The sequence below is a fragment of the Nyctereutes procyonoides genome, unplaced genomic scaffold, assembly GCF_905146905.1.
Source record: "Nyctereutes procyonoides isolate TBG_1078 unplaced genomic scaffold, NYPRO_anot_genome, whole genome shotgun sequence".
NCBI classification, from domain to species: Eukaryota; Metazoa; Chordata; class Mammalia; order Carnivora; family Canidae; genus Nyctereutes; species Nyctereutes procyonoides.
Window position 1 is genome coordinate 46950324 of NW_026575131.1, and position 10255 is coordinate 46960578.

The 10255-nt window shown below is 47.3% G+C and overlaps 1 long non-coding RNA gene across 1 annotated transcript; it reads right to left on the bottom strand.

The window, feature by feature from the left end:
- Window positions 1-1527: 1527 nt before the first annotated feature.
- On the bottom strand, window positions 1528-9394 carry LOC129521340 (uncharacterized). The gene is made up of 3 exons (XR_008666799.1): window positions 9114-9394; window positions 6008-6114; window positions 1528-2877 (listed from the first exon to the last, which is right to left on the bottom strand). It is a non-coding gene; the product is annotated as an uncharacterized LOC129521340 (long non-coding RNA).
- Window positions 9395-10255: the final 861 nt, after the last annotated feature.

Here is a 10255-nt window from a genome sequence, read left to right on the forward strand (position 1 = left end):
TCTAATTCCTTCTCATTGGAGGACAATGAGAATGACAATATTGGTTGTCTCAAATGAGGTAAGACCACAACAATGTTCCCATGTTTGAAATACACTTGCTCAACAATGGCAAAACCAGATGAAGCTAAGGGAATACTCTGGGAAAAGGAAGAATTTTCTTGCCAACATTTATCAATCCTGCTAAGGCTGAAGTGTGTCTCCTAAGGAAAGAGGAGATTTGGTCCCAGGATGTATGAGTTATCTATTGCTGCATAACTAATTGCTCCAAAAGTTAGTGACTTAAAATTAAATGTTTATTATTTCACAATTTCTGGTGGTTAGGAATCTTGGTGTGGCTTAGCTGAGTCCTTAGTTGGAATTATAGGGCTGCAAACTGTTGGCCAAGGCTGTGGTCTCATGTGAAGGCTTGACTATGGAAGGATATCTTTTCAATGTTGCCCATGTGGTGGTTAGCAGAACTAAGTTCTTTGTAGCCATTGGACTGGGGCTTTGGCTCCTTGCTATTGACCAGAAATCACTTTCAGCCCCTTGTCACATGGGCCTCTCATACCTGACAGCTTGCTTCATCAAAGTGTGCAAGCTGAGGGCAGCCCAGGTGACTCAGCGGTTTAGCACCACCTTCACCCTGGGCCATGATCCTGGAGACCTGGGATCAAGTCCCACATGGAGCCTGCTTTTCCCTCTGCCTGTGTCTCTGCCCTCTCTCTCTCTCTCTCTCTCTCAAATAAATAAATAAAATCTTAAAAGTGTACAAGCTGAAAAGGCAAAAGAGAATCCAGCTAGATGAAAGTCAGTCTTCTGTAACCTGATTATGAAAGTGACATTCCACCACTTTTGACAGAATCTCTTCATTACCAGCAAATCGCTAGGTCTAGTCCACTCTCAAAAAGAGATCACAAAAGGGTGTGACTATCAGAAGGTGAAGAATCACTGGGGGCCATCTTTGAAAATTGCCTATCACATAATACAATTCCAGATATAGCTGTTTTTTTTTTTTTAGATTTCATTCATTCTTTTGACAGAGAGAGAGAGACAGAGACACAAGCAGACACAGCAGAGAACATGAGCACAAGCAGGGGGAAGCGCAGCAGGAGAGGGAGAAGCAGACTCCCCACTGCAAGGATTTCAACATGGGGCTTGATCCCAGGACCCTGGGATCATAACCTGAGCTTAAGACAGACGCTTAACTGACTGAGCCACCCAGGTGTCCCAAAGATGCTCTTTTTTTTTTTTTTAAGATTCTATTTATTTGAGAGAGAATGAGTGAGAGAGTGAGAGAGAGAGAGAGAGAGAGAGCTCCAGTGGGGGAGGGAGAAGCAGGCTCCCCACTGAGTGGGAACCTGACTCAGGGCTCAAACCCAGGACCCTGCAATCATGACCCAAGCCGAGCCCCTAGATGCTCTTCTTCTATTAGATTCCAAGTGTCTGCTTCATCAGCCCATTTCTCTTGAAGATGAAAGGAACAAAAGAGATGTAGGCTTTCAGTTCTGACATGTACTTACACTGCTGAGGTTATTCATACAACGCTTTATTTTTATTTTTTTAAAGATTTTATTTATTAAAAAAAAGATTTTATTTATTAATGAGAGACACAGAGAGAGAGGCAGAGACACAAGTGGCGGGAGAAGCAGGCTCCATGCAGCAAGCCCAACATGGGACTCAATCCCAGGTCTCCAGGAATAGGCCCTGGGCTGAAGGCGGCACTAAACCGCTGAGCCACCGGGGCTGCCCTCATACAAAGCTTTAAAACAGGCCTACTCAGGGACACCTGGGTGGCTCAGTAGTTGAGCGTTTGCCTTCGGCTCAGGGTGTGGTCCCAGAGTCCCGGGATCAAGTCCCATATGGGGCTCCCCTTGAGGAGCCTGCTTCTCCATCTGCCTATGTCTCCGCCTCTCTGTCTCTGTCTCTTCAGAATGAACGAATGAATAATCTTAAAAGAAAAACAACAGGCCTACCCATGGAGTCCCTGCTAAAATAAATTTTATCAGGCATCTTTCCCCCACAATAGCCTGTCTTCAACTATGGTGAAAATTGGTCAAGGCAAGAAAACTTCCTTACTCAGCAAATATCAAAGACAGTGTTTTTAGCAGCTGGAGCAGCCTCACTTGGCTCGCTGCCACTCATTCTGATGCCATGATTCTACAAGACCTTGAACTTTTGGAACTGTCAGGGGCTGATGATCAAAATTTGACCAGCAACACTTTTAGCAGCCTCAGCTTTAGAATACCTGTGTGTCTTTTTTTTTTTTTTTAAGATTTTATTTATTCATGAGAGACACAGAGAGAGAGGCAGAGACACAGGCAGAGGGAGAAGCAGGCTCCACACAGGGAGCCCGATGTGGGACTCATTCCTGGGACTCCAGAATCAGGCCCTGGACTGAAGGCGGCGCTAAATCCTTAAGCCACCTGGGCTGCCCTTGAACCACATTAAAATAGTAGCCCTGCCCACCCACCCCCTCATCCCTTCCTGGTCACCCTCTCAGGCAACCACTGGTGATTGTTTTTATTGTTTCATTTCCCTAAAAACTTCAGTCTATTTTTGTTTTAAAAATCAACATAGCAATGGAATCGTCATATATGCTTCATAGGCCTTGCTTCTTTGATTCCACAGTTTGCAAAATTCATCCATGTTGTCCCATGTGGTGGTGGTTAGTTCATTTTCATTATATTATGTATAATATTTCATGTATATATATATATATACAATCCATCTTGCTGTGGGGGAACATTTGGCTTGTCTTCAGGGTGGGATCTTCTGAGCAGAGCTGTTCCGAACCTTCTTCAGCAGATCAGCAAGTTTCCAAGGGACTGGAACTAGTGGACCAGAGTATGTACAGCTTCAACTTCACCAGATAAGGCTAAACTGTTTTCTAAATGACTGAACAAAAAAAAAAAAACAAAACTTTTTTTTAAAGATTTATTTATTTATTCATGAGGGACAGAGAGAGAGGCAGAGACACAGGCAGAGGGAGAAGCAGGCTCCTTGCAGGAGCCTGTTGCGGGACTCGGTCCCAGGACCCTGGGATTACAACCTGAGCCGGAGGCAGATGCTCAACCACTGAGCCACCCAGGTGCCCCTGTATATATTTATTTATATTAGTTATTATTTATATATAAATATATATGTATTATATGAATATGTAATAAATTATTTATGCCATATATACCACTCTTTGCTGGAAGACTGTACATATACAGAGAGCAGTCTAGATTTGTCCCACAGGCATTAGTTTGCTGATCCCTGCTCTAGACTCTCAAGTGTACAAAATGGAAACTTCCTTACCATAATAAGAAGCTATCCTGCTTGCATTTTTTGTTAATTCTTTCGTTTTTAGCAGTTTTAGATTTATGTTTAAATTGAGTGGAAAGTACAGAGTTCCCATATACTCCCTTACTTCCCCAATCCACTTCCCCCATTATTAGTATGCATAGCGCAGTACATTTGTTACAGTTGATAAGCCAACATGGATATGTGATTATTAACTAAAGCCTATAGTTTACGTTAGGGCTCACTCTTTGTGTTTTATATTCTATGGGTTGGTTTTTTAAGATTTTATTTATTTATTTGAGAGAGTGAGCACGGGTGGGGCAGAGGGAGAAGGAGAAGCAGGCTCCCTGCTGAGCATGGAGCCTCATGTGGGGTTCAATTCCAGGACCCTGGGATCACGATCTGAGCCCAAGGCAGATGCTTAACCAACTGAGCTACACAGGCGCCCCTGTTCTGACTTATGACAAATGTGTAATGACATGCACCATTATGCTTGCCAGGTTTTAACTCATAAACTAGTTGGAAACAAAAATAAGCTTCAGAGTAGAATACTGCAATTCTGGCAGCCACAAACAGGTGCAGGATAGTCCTAAGGGTAATTTTTAGTCTCTGCTATTATGTTCATTTGTATTTTGCTGTGTTTTTTGGTTTTGGAGGGCTTAACAAATATCATTCACTATCACACTCAAAATAATGATACTGGAAGACCTAGTGTGAAGAGCCATATAATTGCAATTAAAAAAAAAAGTGATTAAAGTTTGAAAGTGGAAAGAAAATGCAGATGTTGCACATAGAATAAAACTGCTCCAGAAGGAATCTGGAGGTCAAAGAATAGTAGTGGGAATGCTCATCTACTGCTCATCATTTGATTCAATCATTTTATTTATTTTTTTAAATATTTTTTTTTTGGGGGGGGGACACCCGGGTTGCTCAGCGGTTGGGTGGCTGCCTTCTGCTCAGGTTGTGATCCTGGAATCCGAGATCGAGTCCTGCATCAGGCTCCTGCGAGGAGCCTGCTTCTCCCTCTGCCTAGGTTTCTGCTTCTGTGTCTCTCATTAATAAACTTTTTTTAGGGGCAGCCCCGGTGGCTCAGCGGTTTAGCGCTGCCTTCAGCATGGGGTGTGATCCTGGAGACCTGGGATCGAGTCCCACATCGGGCTCCCTGCATGGAGCCTGCTTCTCCCTCTGCCTGTGTCTCTGCCTTTCTCTCTCTCTCTCTGTCATGAATAAATAAATAAAATTTAAAAAAAAATAAACTTTTTTTTAAAATTTTAATTAAATATATACAAATAAAATCTTTCAAAAAAAACCAAAGTGAGCATGGATTCAGGCCATAACAAATCAAACACCTCCAGCTTTTCCAAAACTCATCTTTTATAAATTTATCTTTGCTTTTAAGAAAACATTAATTTTTAAAAAGATTTTTAAAAAAGTGATCTCTACCCCCCCCCCCCCCGTGTGTGTGTGAACCCACAATCCTGAGATTAAGAGTTGCATGCTTCACCCACTGAGCCAGCCAGGTGCCCCAGATGTTTTTAACCTGGAAAGATGCTGGCAAGTATGAAAGGAAAATGGTAAATGTATAGGCTGTCCATTGTAATACTATTAATGATGGAAAAACTAGAAATGTATTAAATGTTCAATATAGGGGAATGGTTAAGTAAATTATGATCTACTCCTACCAGATAACATACTGTACATCATTTGGAGTTATCTTCCTACTAGCAGAGCTCATGTAGAATGCCTTCTAAGATGTTTTTTTTTTTTTAAGATTTTATTTATTTATTCATGAGAGACACAGGGAGAGAGAAAGAGGCAGAGACACAGGCAGAAGGAGAAGCAGGCTCCATGCAGGGAGCCGGTGGTGGGACTTGATCCCGGGACTCCAGGATCACACCCTGGGCTGAAGGCAGGCGTTAAACCGCTGAGCCACCCGGGCTGCCACCCGCCCTCTTCTAAGATGTATTAAATGAAAAAAAGAATGCTACAAATTAACAAGCACAGAATGATTCCTTTTGTTTTATAACAACTATTTCTATGGATACATATTGATGCATAGAAAAGTCTAGACAGTGTAATAGAGTTGTGGAATCATTATGTTGTACACCTGAAACTAATATAACATGGTGTGTCAACTATACTTAAAAAAAAAAAAAAAAAGACCAAGAGACCTGTGGCTGGCTCAGTTGGTAGAGCATACAACTCTTGACCTTGGGGTTGTGAGTTTAAGCCCCATGTTGGCCATAGAGCTTAGGTAAAAAAAAAAAAAAAAAAAATGTTGTCACAAATTAAAAAAAAAAAAAAAAATCCAGGGCAGCCCCAGTGGTGCACCGGTTTAGCGCCACCTGCAGCCCAGGGTGTGATCCTGGAGACCCAGGATTGAGCCCCACATCAGGCTTTCTGTATGGAGCCTGCTTCCCCCTCTGCCTATGTCTCTGCCTCTCTCTGTGTGTCTCTGATGAATAAATAAATAAAATCTTTAATAATAAAAAAATAAAACAATTAAAAAAACCCAGACCAGTACTGTTCAATAGAAATATGTTGCAAGCTGTATATGTGATTTTATTTTTTCTAGTCTACATTAAAAAGAAAAAAACAGGCAAAATTAAATTTAATAATATATTTTATTTAACCCAATATACAAAACATTATTTCAACATGTGATCAATACAAAAAAATTATGATATTTTACGTTTTTTCCTATTAAATCTTTGAAATGTAATGTGTATTTTATACTTACAGCACATCTCAATTTGGGCCAGCTACATATCAAGCACTCAGTAGCCACATGTGGTCCTACCAGACGGCATAGGTCTAAAACACATTGAAGTGACAGCATTGGATACTCTGGGAAAAGAGGGGAAGAGATAAGAGGGATACTTTATTTTACTTCTGTATTCTTTTGTATTGTTCAGTTAGAATGGTTTCATGTGTTATTTACAATGAGTAATGCATCTTTATTTATTTGTTTTTAATATTTTATTTATTCATGAGAGACAGGGGGCAGGGAGAGAGAGAGAGAGAGACAGACAGACAGACAGGCAGAGGGAGAATCAGGCTCCATGCAAGGAGCCGGATGAGGAACTCGATCCCTGGACTCCAGGATCAGGCCCTGGGCCAAAGACAGACGATAAAGTGCTGAGCCACCCAGGGATCCCCCAAATAATGCATATTTAAAGCCATTCAGAAAATTAGTATGTACTTATGTCTCATTCCTTAATATTTTTATTGATCTCGGGGATCCCTGGGTCCTTGACATCTTTGGGCAGCCCGGTGGCTCAGCGGTTTAGCGCCTGCCCAGGGAGTGATCCTGGAGTCCTGGGATCGAGTTCCACATCGGGCTCCCTGCAGGGAGCCTGCTTCTCCCTCTACCTATGTCTCTGCCTCTCTCTCTCTCTCTCATGAATAAATATTAAAACAATTTTTTATTGATCTCTTCTGATTTTTAGTATTGCAAACACAGTAATAACAAGAGAAAGAGAGCTTATTATGCGAATCATTAAAAAAACAAAACTGGGATCCCTGGGTTGCTCAGTGGTTTGGCGCCTGCCTTTGCCCCGGGGTGTGACCCTGGAGTCCTGGGATCAAGTCCCACATCGGGCTCCCTGTGTGGAGCCTGCTTCTCCCTCTGCCTGTGTCTCTGCCTCTCTCTCTCTGTGTGTGTGTGTCTCTCATGAATAAATAAATAAAATCTTTAAAAAAATAAAATAAAAAAATAAAAAAATAAAAACTTGGGCAGCCCAGGTGCCTCAGCGGTTTAGCGCCACCTTCAGGCCGTGGTGTGGTCCTGGAGACCTGGGATGGAGTCCCATGTGCCGCTCCCTGCAGGGAGCCTGCTTCTCCCTCTGCCTGTGTCTCTGCCTCTTCTTGTCTCTCATGAATAAATAAATAAAATCTTTAAAACAAAAACAAAAAAGACCCAAGACTTTTTATGAAACTGATTCAATGGGATAAACATTTTCTGAGTTTAAGCTGTAAGGAGTTAGGGTCTGCACTACGGAAGACAAGAAGAACAGGACATTGTTGTCCTAAAAGATTTTTGGAAACAGCTTTTGGAACTGCCTTTACAGTTTGCATATTCTTTTTTTTTGTTTGTTTGTTTTGCATATTCTCTTCAGGTTGGATTTGACTTCTAGTAACAGCTGAAAAGCCCTGCACTTGGGGCCAGTAAATCAAGTTGGATGTTAGTTTTGTTTAAATGAAATGTGATTCAAGTAAAACAACTTGCAAACTGGCAGCTCCAAATTACTTCCAAAAATATTATCAGCTACAACAACAAATTAAGTATATAATACAAGAAGACAAACATGGGAAGGACAACTTAAAATGGATACATTCTGGTTTCCTTAAAAAAGAAAAAAAAATTGTTATTCCATATTTACATAGCCCTGTGTACTTTTCTATTCTTTTTCCATTTCTGATCATCTTCCACAAATTGTTGAGTATGCAAAATAAGAAACCAGAAGACATTCAGAAATTCTAATGTTCTGTAATACATAATTAGAAGAAAGTTGATTAATGAACCAATTACAATCACTTCCTTTATTTCTCGCACTTGTTATCTCATGCTTTGCTAAAATAACAGATAAACTTAAGTCTTTACTTTGCCCAGGACCCATCAGTGATTTATGATTGCCTTTCAAGCCTGAGCAAATACCATTATACAGACAAAACTATTTGACTGCTATCCGAGTGTAGTGATATATTTTGGAAGAAGGGGCCATTGGGGACTTTTTAAAATAACCTAGACTTTTTAGAGGAACGGAATTTGTGATCTCTAAAAGATGGGGCTAAAAGTACTAAAAGTGGGGGGTTTTGGGTGGCTCTGGTGGTTGAGAATGGGACTTCTGATTTCGTCTTAGGGTTGTGAGATAGAGCCCTGCATGGGGGCTCTGGGCTGGGTGGGGCATCAGCTTGGGATTCTCCTTCTCCGTTTCTCTGCGTGCCTCCTCCTGCTCATGTTCTCTCGCTCGCTCTCAAAATAAATAAAATCTTTATGTTTTAAAAAAGATCTTATTTATTCATTCATGAGAGACACAGAGAGAGACACAGAGACCCAGGCAGAGGGAGAAGCAGGCTCCACGCAGGGAGCCCGACGTGGGACTCGGTCCCGAGACTCCAGGATCACGCCCCGGGCTGAAGGCGGCGCTAAACCGCCCAGCCACCCGGGCTGCCGCAAATCTTTAAAGCAAAAAAATAAAAGTGCTAAAACAGTGAAGATAAGAGTGAAAATGAAAATAAAATTTTGTTTCCCCGTTTGAAACATCTAACGGAATCCTTTTTTAATTAAAAAAAAATTTTTTTTTAAAGTAAGCTCTCAGCTCAACACAGGGCTCGAACCCACGACCCTGCGATCCAGAGTCACGAGGTCTTCCCCCCTGACCCAGCCAGGCGCCCAGAATCCTCATTTTAAACTGCAAGCGAGGGGCAGCCCGGGTGGCTCAGCGGTTTAGCGCCGCCTTCAGCCCGGGGGGGCCTGATCCTGGAGACCCGGGATCGAGTCCCACGTCGGGTTCCCTGCGTGGAGCCTGCTTCTCCCTCTGCCTGGGTCTCTGTGTCTCTCGTGAATAAATAAATGAAATGTCTAAAAAAATAAAAAATAAACTGCCAGGGACCTGAGCCTTAACGCCCCCCCGCCCCCCCACCCCCCACCCCGCCGGCCCCGGCGGTGTCTCGCAGACTCGCGGCCCAGCACCTGCAGCCCCCGCCTCCCAGCAGCAGGCGGGCTGAGACTGACGCCGCCGCGGCCCGGCGCCCCGCCGCCCCCGCCGCCCCCGCCAGGCGCCCCAGCGCCGCTCGCCGGCCGAAGCGTCCCCGCCTCCCGCAGCACCCCGCCACCTGCCCACCTGGGGGGCTCGCCTCTGCCGTCGCTCGTCGCCTTCCTCCCTCTCGCTGCGGGTCTCATCTGCGGACCCTTCTTAAATCCTGGACGCTCCTCCCCCGTCCCAGCCTCCCGCCGGAACGTCTCCCCTCCGGCCTCTCCCGTGGCCCGCAGGGTCACGCCCGCCGTCCGCAGGCACCCCGACCTGGGCCGGCCAGGTCCCGGCGACCTCTCCGTCGCCCAGGGCTTCCCCCTTTACCTCGCGCCGGCGAGCAGCTCTCCGCAGCTCGCTGGCGCCCGGCGCGGTCGCGGGGCGCGCACGCCGGGCGGCGGCGCGGGGCCGCGCGCGCAACGTACGCGGTGACGTCAGTGCGCTGGCGGCGGCGGCGGCGGCGGCGGCGGCGGCGGCGGCGGCAGGGCTGTTTGTTCTGCTCTCCCGCAGCCGAGGAGCCGAAGCGGTGGCTGCGGCGGCGGCGGCTGCCGGCGGTGCCCGCAGGCGAGCGGGGCCTGTGAGCGCGGCGGAGCGGCGGGCGCGGCGGGCGGGCCCCGGCGCCGCGCAGGCAGCCCGGAGAGGAGGGGGCGGCGGCGGCGGCCGGCGGCCGGCGGGGGTGGCGTGCGGCCTAGCGTCTCAGGTGAGGACCAGTGCCCTTCGGGGCGGCGGGCGGCGCGGGGCGGCCGGCGGGGGCCCGCGGCGCGGCCCGCGTAACCTGCATTGCGTAATGGGGCCGGTGCGCCAGCACCTACGCCATCGGCGCGGCGCGGGGGCGGGGAGGCCGGGGCGACGCGGGCTCGGGCCTGCGGGCCTCCCGCGTCCGCGCGCCGTGCCGCTTGCGCCGGGCCGGGGCGGCCTGCGCCGTTGGCGTCGGAGCGGCCGGGGCGCTCGCGGGTGCCCGGCGGTTGGCGCCGCCGCTCCCCGGCTTGGGCTGGCCGGCGGGGCGGGGGCGCGGGCGGGGGGCGCGGGCGCCGCGGCGGGGCGGGTGGCCGGGGGCGGGCGGGGGGCGGGCCGAGGCGCCCGGCACTTCCTGCCGCCGCCATTTTGTCAAGTGAGGAGGAGGAGGAGGAGGAGGAAGCGGCCGCCGCGGGGCTCGCGGCGCGCCCGGCCCCGGTAAGTCCGGGCCCGGCGTGGTGGCCGCGGGCGCCGCTGTCTCCGACCGCCGTCCCGGGGGC